General features: G+C 37.9%; 1 protein-coding gene and 1 pseudogene across 16 annotated transcripts in view; one reads left to right on the top strand and one right to left on the bottom strand.

The window, feature by feature from the left end:
* Window positions 1–17808, bottom strand: part of SLC44A5 (solute carrier family 44 member 5) — a 514237-nt gene that overhangs the window by 357567 nt on the left and 138862 nt on the right. The gene's annotated exons all lie outside the window — the stretch shown is intronic.
* On the top strand, window positions 14622–15088 carry LOC129143979 (large ribosomal subunit protein eL29-like; annotated as a pseudogene).

Raw genomic sequence — 17808 nt, 5'->3', positions numbered from 1 at the left:
TTGCTAATTCCAAAGCCATAAAAAGCAAAATTCATATAGGATGGCCTGTTTCAATATTGTTGGATAACAAAAGAAAGGAAATGGACCTCAGGGTAAATTACTAATAAGCAAAAATGTAGATAACTAGAAGTGTGTAATACCACTTCTACCAGTCACTAACAGAGGAGACAGTGAGAGTTGGCCTTTCATGGATGTATGAAATAAAGCAAATGCTTAAGATTTAGGGTCTGATAAAGCAAGTAATATGCTAGAATCATTCTAAATACGATTTAATAAGGCTAGGAAAGGGAACAAAGGCCAGTTACGAGATTATTTAAGCTTTTCAATTCCTGAGATTGTTGTTTTCTGAATTAACTTTATTCCACACCGATATTCAAGGAAGGAGAAAAATAGAACACAGACTACTTATTATTGGAAGAGCAATTTCTCTGAAATAGTAGCTCATAACTTATTAATGTGTAGCTATTGCTACCCCATGGCTGCAATAATGAGCACAGACTTCTCGGCATATAGTTAAATACATTATTAGTGACTTTCCCCACTAATAATGCTAACTTATGTATTGGTGCTTAAGAAATTGGCAATGTAGGAAAGCAGTAGATTTTGTTTTGTACTTTTTTTCCATGCAAGAAGTCTTCACATGGAAATCAGCAAAACAACTGTTGTGACTATAGCAGTAAATTAGTTTAAATAGAAACTGTAACGTATAATTTGTGGGCACTAAAAGTCTTTCAGTTACACTCAAGGATTTATTATCAATAAAGAATGATTATTTTCTATTTTTTAAATGTTTCCCATTAAAAATCCATTAGGAAACTGGTACCAAAAAAAAAATCAGGATAAACCCAACACATAACCTCCCACAGATTTATACAATTCTTCACCAACTCTTTGGAAGGACATAGATGGTTAGAAATAGTGAGAGGATAAATAGAAGATGAAGCAGAGCTCCGGCCAATAAGCTACCGAGCTAACCTCAATTCTGACTGGCCCAGATACAGGAAACAGGCCTTTTTTTCTTTCTTATTCCCTCTATTATCCTCCCCACTTTGAGAGATTTCTCAGAGAATGAACTTGTCCTTTGAATTTTTCCTTGCTTTTCTATTTTCCATACCTCTATCTGTTTTTTCTGCCTTTGGCAATTCAGATTCTTCTTCCATATTTCTCAAAGTGGCCCTCTGATTCTTAATCCTATGATCCACCACAATGATGCAGACTGAAAAATTACCACATCCCTGCAATAGCGTCTTCCTTACGACTACATCATTCTATTCCTCACGAGAATAGAACATCCTAAAGCACAAAGTTTTCTCATAAAGGTGCTTTCAATTTCCCTTCAAAGAGGAATCTAATGGCTCCCATTTGCTTCCACATCAAATCCAAATTCCTGATTATATGAATCATTTATCACCAATCTCCATCAATATTTATATGAGCATCTCCTTACAATTTTAATTAATCCTGTGTACATGTCTGGGTTTTTGTATGTACTTATACTTGCTTCACATAATGTTGCCTTCCCTCACTTAGGCAGGTAAGGCTTCTCCTGAGTGAACCATTCCTCTTCACATGCCACCTGAAAAGGGACTGTGCTTATTCTGTTTCTTCCCTAGGAATGTCCAGCCCCATCACTTTATCTTCAAATTGACTTCCCTTTTACCCAACTCAAATGTCACCTCCTCCTGAATTCATCCCTAACCACCCATCTTCAAATAACCTTTCATGACTTAAAGCCCAATGACACATTCATCTCTACATTTTTTTTTTTTTTTGAGACAGGGTCTCTGTTTGTTGCCCAGGCTGGAGTGCAGCAGCATAATCATGGCTCACTGCAGCTTCTACCTCCCAGGCTCAGGTGATCCTCCCACCTCAGCTTCCCAAGTAGCTTGGGACTACAGGTGCATGCCAACATGTCCAGCTAATTTTTGTATTTTTTGTAGAGACAGGATTTCACTTCGTTGCCCAGGCTGATCTCGAACTCATGGGCTCAAGTGATCTGCCCTCATAGGCCTCACAAAGTGCTGGGATTATAGGTGTGAGCCACGAAGGCTGCCCTCAACTTTTCTTAACAACACTTAAAACATTCTATTGAATGAATTATCTGTTCAGTGGAACACAAGTTCCTTGCAGGTAGAATTCACGTATAACTCATTATTCTACTCTCCATGAATAATACCTGGCTAACGGTAAATGCTCAAAATAATATCAGTTAATAGGATTCAGATTCAATATAAGGAAAGAAGTACTTAGTTGTCTGCTCTTCCATCTAATATTTCATTGAAATTATAATAAAGAACAAATTTAACCCATGGTATCTCCATTTGAGTTGCTCAGAAGCAGACCTTGAGATAAGGATTCTATACCACAAGCAATTTATATGAGAGGTAATGCCAGGAAACACTAATGCAGGAGAGGAAAAGTGAGATATGAAATGAAGGAGATTCAATAAAGGGCTCACTATCAACAGATCATTTGGCACCTGGTGCTTAATTCAGCTAAGCAACTCGGAAGCCAGAGTAGAACATGCAACTCAAAGTTATCCCAACAGAAGGAAAAAGAAGCTGAGGTGTTTGTTCACCAATTCCTACTAGTCATTTGTTGAAGGCTGATGGGAGGGGACATTCTCTGGCTCCACCAGACTGCTCATGGACAGGTAGAGCAAGCTCTACATCCAGACAGGACCTTCAGGCTAAGAGCTACAGGTGCTGGCATTGAAAAATGGGATGGGTGCTGAAAAACGGGGAGCAATGACAGGATGTAAGTAACTAACAGAATCTACTACAAACAATAACAGAAAGAAGGAAGGGGCCCACAAGTGGATGTGAATTTGAAAGACAAAATACTGATGGAAGATTTATGACTGAGAAGTGAACGAAACACAGAAATACACAGAAGAAATCAAAATACACAAAGAGAAAGGCTAAACCTCAGGCATGGTGGTAGGTGAAAGAGGAGGGTTCAATCTATTTTATGGAATCCCCATCTAGATAGGATTGAGACTCAGAAGTTGACAGTGAAACATGAGGCTGAAGAGGGAGGGACTGATGCAAGTCTGTTTTGCAGAGACTGGTATACCATATCCCAACACCTATTTTTGTAGTTTTTGCGGTTTTAAAGCATTGTTTATAAAATGAGAATTTGTGCCAGAAACTATATGTAGTTTGCAATGCCTAAATTTTTACTATCTGGCTTTCACAGAAAAAAATTTGCTGACCCCTGGTTTATGGAATAGAAAGCACACATACTAGCCCTTTCCCACCCCTGGAAGTAAGACTGCCTAAAACCAGGCACTTAATACTGAACGAAAAAAATGTGGGCTATCTTCTCTGATCATACTAGAAAAAAATAAGACAGTACGTTAATGTGCTAATTAAAGCCCTCCTCATCCTAGTAATTAGGGATTCTCAGGCTTAATGATCAGTGCCCTAGTCATGAAGCAAAAGGCAGAGGATGCCGGTCAAGAAACATCTCCTGTACCCAGAGCCCCCAGTCAGTTTCATTCTTCCAGATGGACAGCCCACCAAAATCACTAAATGTTTGACTAAAGCCAGCAATATGAAAGAGAAAGATATAAACTAGTAGAAAAATGGCTCCACCACAAGTGCTAATAATCCAGAGGATTTAAGAGTGCTTTTGAAACCCTCAAAATAATATTCTCAGAGACATTCCCAAAAATGTTGACTCTGCAAACAGGAAAAATATATTATGAAAAAACATAGGTGAATAAGAAAATGATCTTAGATTAAAACATATAATTTAAGAGAAGTCTTACAAGACAAAACCAGGGAAGTCTCCCAAGACATAGAACAGTAAGGACAAAGAAACAGAAAATATAGACTAAAGAAACACAGAGGATATATCCAGAATGATCAATATTGACTAATAAATGTTGAGAAAGTACATAGAGGGGAGATGATTAGCAAAAAATAAATACAGACATCCCCTGACTTTCAATAGGTCAACTTAATTTTTTTACTTTGCCATGCTGTGAAAGTGATATACATTCAGTAGAAATCATCCCTCAAGTACCCATATAACCATTCTGGTTTTCACTTTTAGCACAGTATTCAAAAAAATAACATGAGATATTCAATACTTTTTTATAAAACAAGCTTTGTATTATATGGTGTTGCCCAGCTGTAGGCTAATGTAAGTGTTCTGAGCACCTTTAAGATAGGCTAAGCCAAGCTATGATGTTTGGTAGGTTAGGTGTATTAAATGCCTTTTTGACTTATGACATTTTCAACTTAAAGTGGGTTTATTAGGACATAACTCCACTAAGTTAAGGAGCATCTGTATAAGAGAAAATAGTAAATAAGTAAATAAAGTTGTTCAGTTGAAAACAAAGATAAAGAAAAGATCTTAAAAACTTCCAGAGATTAAAAAAAGCAAAGTAATCAACAAATGAATTAGAATTAGTCTGATATCAGATTTCTTATCAGCAAAACTAAGTGCTAGAAGACAGTGAATTTATGCTTTCAAAGTTCTGAAAAAAATGATCTTCAACGAAGAAATATATGTCCAGCCAAATGACTTGATCAATTAAGTGTGAAAGTAGAATAAAGATCTTTGCTGTTTGCAAGATCTCACTCATTTTATCTCCTGTGTACCCTTCCTTAGGAAGTTAACTTAAGGATGTAAGCCATAAAGAAAACATAAGATCCAAGTAACAGGGTGATGCCCAGGGAACAGTGAAAGTAAGTCTCACAATGACAGCTTTGGAATGACCCTAGAGAGTAACCAGGGCAGACTAGACCCAGTGGATATAGCATTCCAGGAGGCGGGTCTTCAGAGGAAAAAAAGAACTGAATGGATTCAGAACTATGAAAAGGGTAAGGATATGATAAAGTCTATTAGTGAAGTGTTTAAGAAGATAATTCATTGGGATTTGAAGCTAGAATATTCTCCCCTGAGTGGCAGAGAAGTCCTATATAAAACCTATTGAGAAAGAAGTATAACTTCCATAGACCAATAGAGAAGGAAATATATTACTAACGCACTGTGCCTAGCTCTGCAGACATATTATATTTATCTTGTCATTTTAGAGGGAATATTGTTTATTGGCTTAGAAGATTGAGAAGTACCAAGGTAAAAAGAAGTGGAAGAAAGACTAGGAGTTATATTGTGTTTGTCTTACAAAGTGGAGAGTTCAGAGGTACTGTCCATTGTCAATGAAATAAGAAATACAGATTTGATTATATTTTTGAAGTACCAAAGTTAATCTGTAGGAAAACAGACTATTGATATGATCATATGTAGAAAAAGAGGAATGGGGAAGTAAAGAGTAATATAAATAAATTCAGTCTTAAGTATATCAAGAAGAAAATATGGCCAGGCGCAGTGGCTCACCCATGTAATCCCAGCACTTTGGGAGGCTAAGGCAGGCAGATCGCCTGAGATCAGGAGTTTGAGACCAGCCTGGCTAACTTGGCAAAACCCCGTCTCTACTAATAATACAAAAATTAGCTGGGCATGGTGGCATGCACCTGTAGTTCCAACTACTAGGGAGGCTGAGGCAGGGGAATTGCTTAAACCCGGGAGGCGGAGGTTGCAGTGAGCTGAGATTGCACCACTGCTCTCCAGCCTGAGCTGAGCGACAGAGCAAGGCTCCATCTCAAAAAAATAAAATAATAAAATAAAATAAAATAAAATAAAAGGAAATAGTATATAAAGGTACTAAAGCAAGAAATAATGATACATATTAATTAGAAATATAGATATAACAATCCCAGCTACTCAGGAGGCTGGGGCAGGAGAATCGCTTGAACCCGGGAGGCAGAGGTTGCAGTGAGCAGACATTGCGCCACTGAACTCCAGACTGGGTGACAGAGGGAGACTCCATCTCAAAAAAAAAAAAGAAAGAAGTATAGATATAACTGCCAGAAGAATCAAAACAAAAACAGTTAAACGTTGGCCACCTCTGGGGGTAGGGAAGGGTGTGGCTACGGATTGCGGTTTTTTATTATAAATTCTTCTGTATTGTTTGATATTTTTAATCACATAAATTTGTTATTTAAATAAAATTGCATGTTTATCAATGCACAGATAAATGAAAATATTCCTTAGAGTGTCTCCCTCACAAGTAATACAAAATGAATATGTTTAACCGTTGCTGGGTATCGTCCTGACTACTAAAAGTGACAATGATTATACACAGGGAGCGTAACCCAACCCCATATAAGCTCTATTGCCACAAACTATGCCAATTTATTGTATGAAACAAATAGAAGCTACTCCAGTAAGTATCAGGTAAATTGTAACAATAATAATTTATTTAATATGGTATACAACTCAAATAAGAAAGCCAGAAAAAAAAAAGATATTTTTTCCTCCTCCTATGGGAGTTTTTGTTGTTTTAAGAAACATGTACAATGTTTTGGCCACACTGAGGTTCAGAAATAGCACTTGCATCTTCTACCCGAATATATTTATGGCAAAGATAATTATGCACCCCATGCACTGATGCACTCAATGCATCAGCAAATATGGCAAATCTGAAGACTGTCAGCGAAAGTCTCAACTTCTTGTAGTCTCAGCTGAATAACCTTCATGAGGTAGCATTTGGAAAAATATTTTTTTAAAAAGTGAAGAAAGCAAAATGTATCAAAGTCAACACCTTGAATTGCACCTGGAAGCAAATTGTGGAACTAGAGGACAAAAATATAATGTTCCCCCTGTGGCTTATCCTATTAAGAAATAAGCCTTCACTCATTTTCTGAGTTGCATTTTCAAAAGCTGTTACAAGTAGACTGCATTGCAGTAATATAGTTTTAAGAAAGCAATGTGGACAGAGAGTCCACATTGATATTATTTAGTAAATGATCTAAACCATGCCATTTGGCTTTGGTGCACCTGACTTAAGCAAGAATGACCTAATAGCAAATCATTATCTGTCACTAAATTTGGGATGTTATCTTCTGTGACACCTAAAATTCATGCAGTTTTAAACAGATACATCTTGATAAAATATTGACAATAATAAATATATCTGATACTTAACTATAAGCCAGCAGTGCTGATAAAGCAAACTGCCTAATGATATAAAAGCAGAAGCAGGTCTGGCTCTTAGGCAAAACTGTGGAGCAAGTAGCCCTCAGCGACCCACCTCATTTGGAGCTCCACTCCTACCAGCACCCTATAGACCAAGCCCTGCCCTCTACAATATCACCCAGGTACTATTTCTACTTTACCATATACATCTCTCCTATATGTGATTCTGTCCTCTCTTTGGTCCAGTCATTAGAAGTATTAAGACCATATTGTGGGAATCTAAGTAATATGAGAAAATTATTTCAACAATAAAATGTACATAAGGGAGAAGACTGAGTATCCATTTATGGACTTTTGTATGCAACATGCTTAAGAACTAACAGGAGTAAAACACAAAAGGGCTGGCCAGGTCAGCTTGGTCTGTAAGGGAATAACAGCAGTACACATTCTACTGGGAAAATAAACAAGGACAATGAAGAATGAGAGAAGCCTTAGGATGACTCCGGAAATCAAGGTCCAGTGAAGAGGGGTACTATCACTCCTATTTTCTAGAGGAAACGTATAGGATATCAAAATGCTTACTAAAGTTGAGTCAAGCAGAAAACCCAAAAATCATTTTCTTTCCCTAAAATGACTTAATTTCTACATGCTCCACATTTTTAATAGATAATCAAGTTTCTTAACTCTGTCACACATACTTTCGATGCAGCCTAATATTAAATTCCCTCAACTGATTATATTGTTTCACCAAATGCTTCCCCCACATGTGTCATTATTTGTAAGTATGAACTAAAATGATTTCAGACTTTAACACTTTAGTTTAATCATGGGGTAATACAGTGTACAATGTAGAAAGGAAAAAATTTAGCATTTTATAATGTACTTATTCTGATGGGACCAACCACCAAGTGACAAATGAATCATATTATTGACTATGCACTACATTTGTATTGATTTGGTGAATGTATTACTGAATAGTTAATAGTATGTCAGCCATTCACTTACAAATACATATTTCTAAGGCTGTCATACCAAGATATAAAATATTTCCTAGGAGCTGGTAGGAAATTTAGCGCAGATCATGCATAATTCTTTAGAAACTGTGTTTTTTTAACTCCACAATTGTTTGGACAAGTTATTTAGAGTCGTCCACACTTACACTATCCTACTTAATACAGAGGGTATATATTTCTATTGTAATAACTTGTTTTGCTGAGTTATATAGTGCACAATGCAACCCAAAAAATCTGAGCTGACCTTGTGTGGCTAGATTAATTGACAAAAGAATACCTAAACAGCTGCTGTGTGGTGAGTTAACCATAAGCACATTGGACAAAATGGAAATGTAGGATACACGAAGCCTGAACAATGTCATTAACTATGGACTCCTAGGAAAGTAGAATGTTGGGTCAACCAACATTCAGAAAGTAACCAGGAATGGCAAGAACTTTTTGAAAGCTAAAATGTTGGAGAGCTTGTGACTAAGAGGCATAAATACAAACAGCACCAGAAATGTAGTAGTCAAAATGAGAACGGTTGTCACAAGCTATTAAGAGCTATGTAGTACAGAAAACTGCCACCCTAGCTAGACAGATGTGAAAAACAGCTCTCTAGAGTAAAGGTGGGGGCGGGGAGTGGGAGAGAGAGAGAGAAATAGAGATGAATGGGATGTCTATTACAGTAAAATAAAAATATTTTTATAAAGAAATAGAGATGAGAGATAGAGATAGATGGAGAAATGAAGATGGAGATGAAGTTGGAGATGGAGATAGAGATAGAGACAGAGAGAAACCAAAATACTTAAGGTTTTATAAATGTTCCTTTTTTTTTCTTTGCTTTTTGAGAGGGAGTCTTGCTCTTTTGCCCAGGCTGGAGTGCAGTGGCGCGATCTCCACTCACTGCAAGCTCCACCTCCCGGGTTCGCACCGTTCTCCTGCCTCAGCCTCCGAGAAGCTGGGACTACAGGCGCCCGCCACCATGCCCGGCTAATTTTTTTGTATTTTTTTTTAGTAGAGACGGGGTTTCACCGTGTTAGCCAGGATGGTCTCGATCTCCTGACCTCGTGATCCGTCCACTGTGGCCTCCCAAACTGCTGGGATTACAGGCGTTGAGCCACCGCACCTGGCCTAAATGTTCCTTTAAAAAGAGCCATTTTAATCTAAGCTATCGCAAGTCCTAGATCTGATGGGTGGTAGAGTTTTCCATATTATAAGTCTATATGACTCAACACAACTATACTCATTTCTGAAATCCTTAGACGCAGATCTCATGGTGCTTAGAAGCAGGGGCTGTGATGTCAGACTGCCCAGGCTTGAATGCTGCCTCTGTTACTTGCTGATGAATAAAGAGAAGTTAACCTTTCTAAACTGTTACTTTGTTTGCACAATCAGGACAATACTGGGAACTACCTCACAGAGGTGTAGTGAAGATTTACCTCTTCTTGGATGTCTAATGGGCATCTCAAATCCAAAATGTCCAAAACTGAATTCTTGATCTTCCTTTCCTGAACCTGTTTCTTCCACTGTCTTCCCAATGCTTTTCCCATGATTCAGAGCAAAGCCTTGCATCTCATTGACTCTTCTCTTTCAGACACCATATCCTGTTGGCTCTATCTTCAAAATATATCCAGAATTCAAAACTTCTCTCCACACTCCACCCCTACCCTGATCCAAGTACTATAATCCTTGCTTGGGCTATTTCAACAGCATCCTACTTGACCTCCTCTTCTAACTCTTGCCCCCACAGTCTATTCTCAACATAGTAGTTAGAGGAATCCTGTTAAAATGTCTTTTCTCAAACCATTCATTAACTTTGCATATTTCTCAGAATAAAAGCCCAAGTCTACAAAATCAGGCCCTTTATTAACTTTCTGACCTCATCTCCGGTTGCTCTCCTCCTGGCCATGAGCATCTCTGCTTCTGAAACAAACATGCAAAGCATGCTCCCGCCTCAGAGCCTTCACACTTATTCCCTCTTTCTGGGCCTTTCTTCTTCCAGACATCCAGATGTCTTTACCAGCGATTTCAGATCTTTGCTCAAATGTCACAGTCTCAGTGAGACTTCCCTAAATACCTTCTTAAAATGAAAGACCACCACATTCATACATCATACTCCCCTTCTTCCGTTTATGCCTTTATTTCCCCTCATAAAACTCACCACCATATAACACACTATATGTTTTATTTATTAATTTTAATTATTTTGTGTCTTCTCCCCCTAAAATATAAATTCTCTGAGAGCAGAGCTACTTCTCTGTTTGATTCCTCATTGTATATCCCCAGATCCTATTGTGTACCTATTCTGGGACATTACTGAGTTCAATAAGTTAATAAGTACAAAACACCTAAAAATGTGTGACACATACTAAGTGTACAATAAATGTCAGTTGTTGTTTACTCAGGATATTCATTTATGTAATTTCTCCTAGTTTTTAAGTCTTCCCAATATATACTGCGATTATAAATTACATTAGCTTCAAAACAGATTGTTTCTTAATGTTTCACTTTTGTCTTTAATATGAAATTAATCTAACATTAAAAACTCATGACTATCAAGCTTCAAAGACATTCTCTAAAGATGATCTGCTAAAAACTAGTTTTTAATAGCTTTTAAATAAATATTTTATACTCCTTAAACAATCCATAAATACAGTTTCTATATTTTTCCCAAGTAAATTTTGAGTAAGAAGAATTATAAAAATTAGTGATATATAATTTATATATGGTTCTGTATTCATTTTTTATGATTCCTTAAAAGTTTCAAGCTAATTGAGTTTAAATAAATAGTTAAAATAATTTCACTCAAGCTCTGTGATTAATAACTGAAATAGCACAGAAAAACATCTAACACACCAATATTTTCCTCTTGTCATTCTCTTTACCTTCTTAAATTCCAAAGATAGACAAATAGATGATTGATAGAGATAGACAGATGATTGATAGATAGATAGATAGACATAAAATAGAATACTATTCAGTCTTATAAAAAGAAGGAAATCCTAATAAAACTGAAGTACAGTGTGCTAAGTGAAATAAGCCCAGCATAGAAAAACAAATATTGTGACCTCATTTATATGTGGAATCTAAAACAGTCAAATTTGCAGAAACGGAGCATAGAATGGTGGTTGCCAGGGGCTGTGGGGGCAGGTGCAGGGATGGGGAGATGTTGGTCAAAGGGTGCAAAGTTTCAGTTAGACAGGATAAACAAGTTCCAGAGCTTTATTGTACAACATAGTAAAACATAGTTAATAATAATGTATTGATACTAGAAAATTGCTGATATAGTAGATCTTAAATACTTTCACCACAAACAATATGTGAGGTGACAGATATGTTATCAGGCTTGATTTAATCATTTTTCAATGGATATATATATAAAATATGCTGTACACTGAAAATACATACAATTTTTATTTGTCACTTACAAAATCATCTGTATTGCTAAATTCAGCATTTAAAATATGAAAATATTAGCATACATAATCTACCATATGTACTAAAATGGAACATATATTATAAATATTCAAATCAATAATAGCAATATGGATTAAAAGCTGGTATCTTTGAGTTCTAAATGCTCATTATTAACCTAATAATTAAAATCCACAGTTTAAATTGCTGAAAGTAGAGGTTTCAGTCAGGAAATGAACTCTGAACTATGACCATTAATTAAACAGGAAAAGGAGTTAGTTATAATCTGGGAAAATGTGCCATTTGGATGACTACTGAAGGCATTGCAGAATTAAAGGAAATGCCTTTGATTAATCAGCTGAACTTGATCAGAATACATAAATTTAAGTCAGTTATCTGGGCATGGAGGCAAACATCTATAGTCCCAGCTACTTGGGAGACTGATGCAGGAGGATCGCTTGAACTGAGGAATTCAAGGCTGCAGTGAGCTGTGATCACACGACTGCACTCCAACCTGTGTGACAGAGCAAGACTGTCTCCATAAATAAATAAGTAAATAAATAAATAAAATGTAAGTCAAGAGCTTAGAATAAGTTATAGGTCCCTAAGCAAAATATTTCAAGAGGACTCTCATTCACTTCCCTACACTGATATATTCCTTTTCAGTATGAATTCTAAATGGATAGCCTTTTTGCTTGAACCCAATGCATTTAAAAGACCCCTTTCCTACTAATTACACCTCTTGCAGGAGTCATATGAAATATATTAAGATCTAGGAATGTTTTTGAATTGATAATGAAAAAAGTTTTCTCAATAGATAAGGTTTAGAGAAGACAATATATAGAAGAACAAATCTGAAATGATTCTATAGATTTTCCTTTAACAAAGAGACAGGATTTGGAGAAGACAAAATTCAACTATCTACACACACACACACACACACACACACACACACACACACACACACAAAGTAGTCAGCCTATCTGAACCTGCCAACCAGGAGATTTTTTTAAAAAGTAATTCAGGAAGATAACACAAATGGTCAGCATTTAAGATCTCAGATCAAATTTTTGGATGTTTTTAATAATTCAGCATGTAAGGAGCAAGCATAGTATTTTCCATGCATATTTTTACTAGTTGAAAATTGTTAACTATCCAGTGAGCATGTCTCTGTGGAAGGACTCACACTGCATAAAATCTATTGATAAAATATTAACAGCAGAGAGTCTTTCATTTAAGCACTTCTCAAAATAAAAAATAAAAAAAGACTACCTACAGCATAGAATAAAAATATTATATTTTTAGCATCAAAAGATAGAAATCTAATTCCCAGATATAATATTAGTTACAAATAAACAAAAAATAAAAATAAAAAAGCAAAACTTTAAGTTGTAGGATTTACGAACTTAGCCAAGCAGTAAAACATGCAGCATTCTGAAAAATGAATTACCACGGGGTGGGTGTCCCATATGACTAGCTCTAAAATGTGTGGTTTGAGAGTCAGGTGCAAATATTTGTGCTGTCTTATGTTGTCTCAACCACAAGGTCCATAGCTGCTTGTTCATGGTAGGAAGATAAACTAAGTACCACATACAAACAAGTTTGTTAGCAGAAAGGGCCATAACACTCCAAAGTTGGTTCTTCTGAAGAATTCATAGGAACAAAACAGAATAATGAGTTAGGGCCCAGCGCAGTGGCTCACACCTGTAATCCCAGCACTTTAGGGGCTGAGGAGGGTGGATCACTTGAGACCAGGAGTTCGAGACCAGCCTGGCCAACATGGCAAAACCCTGTCTCTGCTAAAAATACAAAAATTAGCTGGACATGGTGGCCATACCTGTAGTCCCAGCTACTCAGAAGGCTGAGGCAGGAGAATCAGTTGAACCTGGGAGGCAGAGGTCGCAGTGAGCTGAGATCAAGCCACTGCACTCCAGCCTGAGCAACAGAGCAAGACTCTGTCTCAAAAAAAAAAAAAAAAAGAAAAAGAAAAACAAAGAAAGGAAAGGAAAGAGGGCCCATATGTTTAGCATAATGCACAGGGAATATTTTTTTAAAAAATCAAAACCTACAAGATGGAATTAGTGCCTGTGGGGAAGAAAGATACTTTCTTTCTCAGATACCTACTATCCATAAAGCCTAGCTATAAACACACATCAGAAAGTCAGAAATATCTTAAGGCAATAAAATTTTTAAAAACAAATTATGTTACTCCATTTTGTCCATTTAAAAGGCAGACAAGCCAGACCCTGAAGGCTGATGAAAATAGCCAAATTCAACATATAATGACATCAATGATTTAATCCTTTCATTACCAAGAGTATCAAAGACCATTCACATTAGTAGACAAAATCTTAAAAAACTGGAGGTGGACCTAGAATTTATATTATACTATACGATCAAGCTATTTCCAAAAACCAAAGCTCATTGTCTAAAAATTGAACATGGAGCCTGTTAAAATTGTTCCTTGTGAGTCTTGGTTGAAAGAAATGGTGGAGGTAACTAAATGAACTGGCTTATACTCAAAAGGCTTAAGCCATTATGGTCCACTAGGTAAAATATATAAAAATGCCAAATAGTTAATGTCACTATTAGGACCAACAATTGTTGGTTAAAGCTGCATTGTCAGCAATGAAGAATGTAATTTTAGAAATATAATGAAAACTCTTCTATGATAATTCATAAAAATAATGTGTATGGAATAAGATGATGTGGGAAAGGGGTAGAGTATTCCAAAATAACACTTGATCCCAGGTAGTACTGTTTGACATTTGTTCCCACAAATCCTCAGTGTTGGAGGTAGGGCCTAATGGGAAGTGTCTGGGTCATGGCTGTAGATCCTTCATGAATGACTTGGTGCTGTCATCACAGAAATCAGTGAATCCTCACTCTTAGTTCCCTTGAGAACTGTTTTTAAAAGAGCCTAGCACCTGCCTCTCCCCTCTCTCTTGCTTCCTATTTCACCATGTGATTTCTGAACACAGCAGCTCCTCTTTGCTTTCCACTGTGACTGGAGGCAGTCCGAGTCCTCCCCAAAAACAGAGGCTGATGCCATGCTTCTTGTACAGCCTGCTGTGAGCCAGGTAAACCTCTTTCTTTAAAAATTACCCAGCCTCGGGTGTTCTTTTACAGTAATGCAAACAGACCAAGATATCCAGTTATATACAAAAGGATACTGAGCTTTCACTTCCAGGCGCTTCAGGAGCCACGGGTTACAGTGCAGACATGGCCAAGTCCAAGAACCACACCACACACAACTGGTCCCGAATATGGCATAGAAATTGCCTCAAGAAACCCCAATCACAAAGATACAAATCTCTTAAGGGGTGGACCCCAAGTTCCTGAGGAACATGCGCTTTGCCAAGAAGCACAACAAGAAGGGCCTAAAGAAGATGCAGGCCAACAATGCCAAGGCCATGAGTGCACGTGCAAAGGCTATCAAGGCCCTGGTAAAGCCCAAGGAAGTTAAGCCCAAGATCCCAAAGGGTGTCAGCCACAAGCTCCATCGACTTGCCCACATTGCCCACTCCAAGCTTGGGAAGCATGATCATGCCCACATTGCCAAAGGGCTCAGGCTGTGCGGGCCAAAGGCCAAGACCAAGGATCAAACCAAGGCCCAGCCTGCAGCTCCAGCTTCAGTTCCAGCTCAGGCTCCCAAAGGCGCCCAGGCCACTACAAAGGGTTCAAAGTAGAGATCTCCATCTGCCAATATGAGGACAGAAGGACTGGTGTGACCCGCCCTGCACTGCCGTCTGCATAGGGCTGGTGTCCTCATGTGCTATTTGCACAAATAAATCTGAGGGTAACACTCCTCCCCTACCCCCACAAAAAAGTATAGATTTTTAAAGTCTGAAGGTATCAAGGAAACTTTCTAATTTAGCCTCTTATTTAAATGAAGCCTTTCACTACAGTGATTTTCTAAGTTTATAATTCAGAAAACGGAATCCTCTCCCATCATTTCCTTTTCTCTACAATTTATCTGCTAAGGAATCTGGGCCCTTCATTATTAATTATTGCATGAGCTGGACTCGGTAGCAATCAGGAAACAGCTTCATTTTTCTCCCATCACTGCATTCAGACATTCTGTCAGGTCTCCCCTCCTCTAGCCTTGACAGTGTCTCTTTCAGATTTCTTTTCATGATAACAATTTTGTCATCCAGTATTAAAAAGTTCAGTCTTGTCTAACTCAAAGCATTAATCTAATACTTGATTTGGAGCGTCCCCTCCTGTCAGCTCAGGAATGACTCAGTGTGAGGGGAAGAGAAGCTGTGAGAAGACATAGGGGAGGACTGTGTTCTGGTTTTTTATACTCCTTTCTTCTCTCCCTATCCCGCCCCCAACCTTGCCCTTTCCATTTCTGAATCCTGGGAGATGGCAGGGATCAAAAAAGGAGCTAATTTATAACTCTCATTTGACTATTAGATGCCCTCTGTCATAGCAGCCTTCCAAATATTGGATCTCATTAAGTACATTTGCAGATTCTTGGGAGACTCTCAACAAGTTCCTATGCCCTACATGTTTCCTACAATAGACAATGAGCTCTTTATCTGACCGCTCAGAATCACCTGCACCCCTCAGCTTTGCCCCAGTAGGCAGCCCTCTTAGGGTCCTCTTGACTCACAGGGAGTACAATGAACGTGCAGCTTGACAAACTGCTGACTCCTTCCTCGTTGCCCCGCAGTCAAGGGCAGCTCTACTTTGTTTTCTATCCTTTGTCTTTTCCAGAAAAGAAGCAGAGATCTATTATTATCACACTTTGCTTCAAATTATGGAGAGTCACATGTCAGTTTCTCTCAAGAAAAAACTCACTTTCTGCTCAGCTAGATGCAAAGGGAAACCCCACTAATTTTTGCAATTTGGCAAACATCCAGCCAGGGACAGAGATGACACTCTACCATTTTGTAGATGACCATAACCTCTATACGCAGTACTCTTGGGGCTTCCCAACATGTGATTTGGTGGTGAGGGAAGCATCTGCCTCCCTTCCCTCTAAAAGAAGTCTGAATAGGCCAAAGGCAGATCACAGACCAGTTGGTGGTCCGGCCAATTTTCAGTAATTCCTATGGGGCTGGGTCCAGCACCAATCTCTGAAGTATGGAGGAGATTGTCACTCAATGTCCCAAGCTTTGAGGTCTCAAATTCTAAGACAAGAGGACATCTCCCATTCCACATGTTCTTATAGATTCAAAGTGGCTTTTTAATAAAGTGTCTTAAATGAAAATTTATCTTTCTGAATTGCCACCCAACTAACTGGGGAGGAGAGATCCAAAATAAAGGGCTTAAGGGCCTCACTCCAAATGGCTCTGTCCCTTTACAGTGAAACTGTCCTTTTGAGCTTCTGTGGTCTAGTCTATGTGGAAAGGGTGTAAGGCAAAGGTAATTAAAAGGTTCATGAAAGTAAGAGCAGTGCAGCACTATCCTAACTGCATTCTTTCTCGTGTGAATAAATTAATCTGTTTCAGTCACTGCACTGGCAAACTAGTCTAGGTACCGTATCACATTAGAATATAAAAACCCTTACACAGTAAAAGTGGTAAATATATTCTGAATTAACAATGAATTAGGACACTGTCAGTATTTCTACTAGCTAATTAGAAAAGCTAGAGTCCTCATATTTGGAAGACAGATTCACTGACACCTTCTTTAGGATTTAGGAACATAAAATCGAGCCATAAATACTGTGTTTGCTTTTGGGGGTTTTGTGGGGGTTGTTTTGGGATTTTTGTTTGTTTGTTTGTTTGTTTGTTTGTTTAGTATTTTTGAGACTGAGTTTTGCTCTGTCACCCAGGCTGGAGTGCAGTGGTGAGATCTCAGTTCACTGCAAGTTCAAGCGATTCTCATGCCTCAGCCTCCCAAGTAGCATGTGCCACAATGCCTGGCTAATTTTTGTGTTTTCAGTAGAGAAGGGGTTTCACCACGTTGTCCAGGCTGGTCTTGGATTCCTGGGCTCAAGCAATCCACCTACCTCAGCCTCCCAAAGTGCTGGGATTACAGGTGTGAGCCACCATGCCCAGTGGGGTTTTTACAATTTCTAAGTAAATTTAATGATCAGGAAGATAATTAATCCTGCAAATAACACATAACTTATCTTTCTTATTCTAATTTTATACATAAATATGTGATTAAGTAGTGGTTCAAAAAAGCTAAACTCCATAGCCAGAAAGTCAGAAAGCCTGGTTCCACACTCAACCCTGGGACTTCCTGGTTGTATAATTTTGGACAAATCACTTCATCTCACTCAGCCTTGGTTTTCTAATTTGTAAAACAGCAATGATTTAAGAAAATTTGAAAGGTTGTTATGTTTTGTAAAGGGACTGCAAATCACTTTGTAAATATTAGTTTTCTCTCTCTTTAAAAACACACTTTTTTCTGGTAGATCACATAAACTGAATTTATCTGAATAATTAGGAGC

This window comes from Pan troglodytes, chromosome 1 (assembly GCF_028858775.2).
Source record: "Pan troglodytes isolate AG18354 chromosome 1, NHGRI_mPanTro3-v2.0_pri, whole genome shotgun sequence".
Classification (NCBI taxonomy): Eukaryota; Metazoa; Chordata; class Mammalia; order Primates; family Hominidae; genus Pan; species Pan troglodytes.
This window is presented reverse-complemented; position numbering and strand designations above follow the sequence as displayed.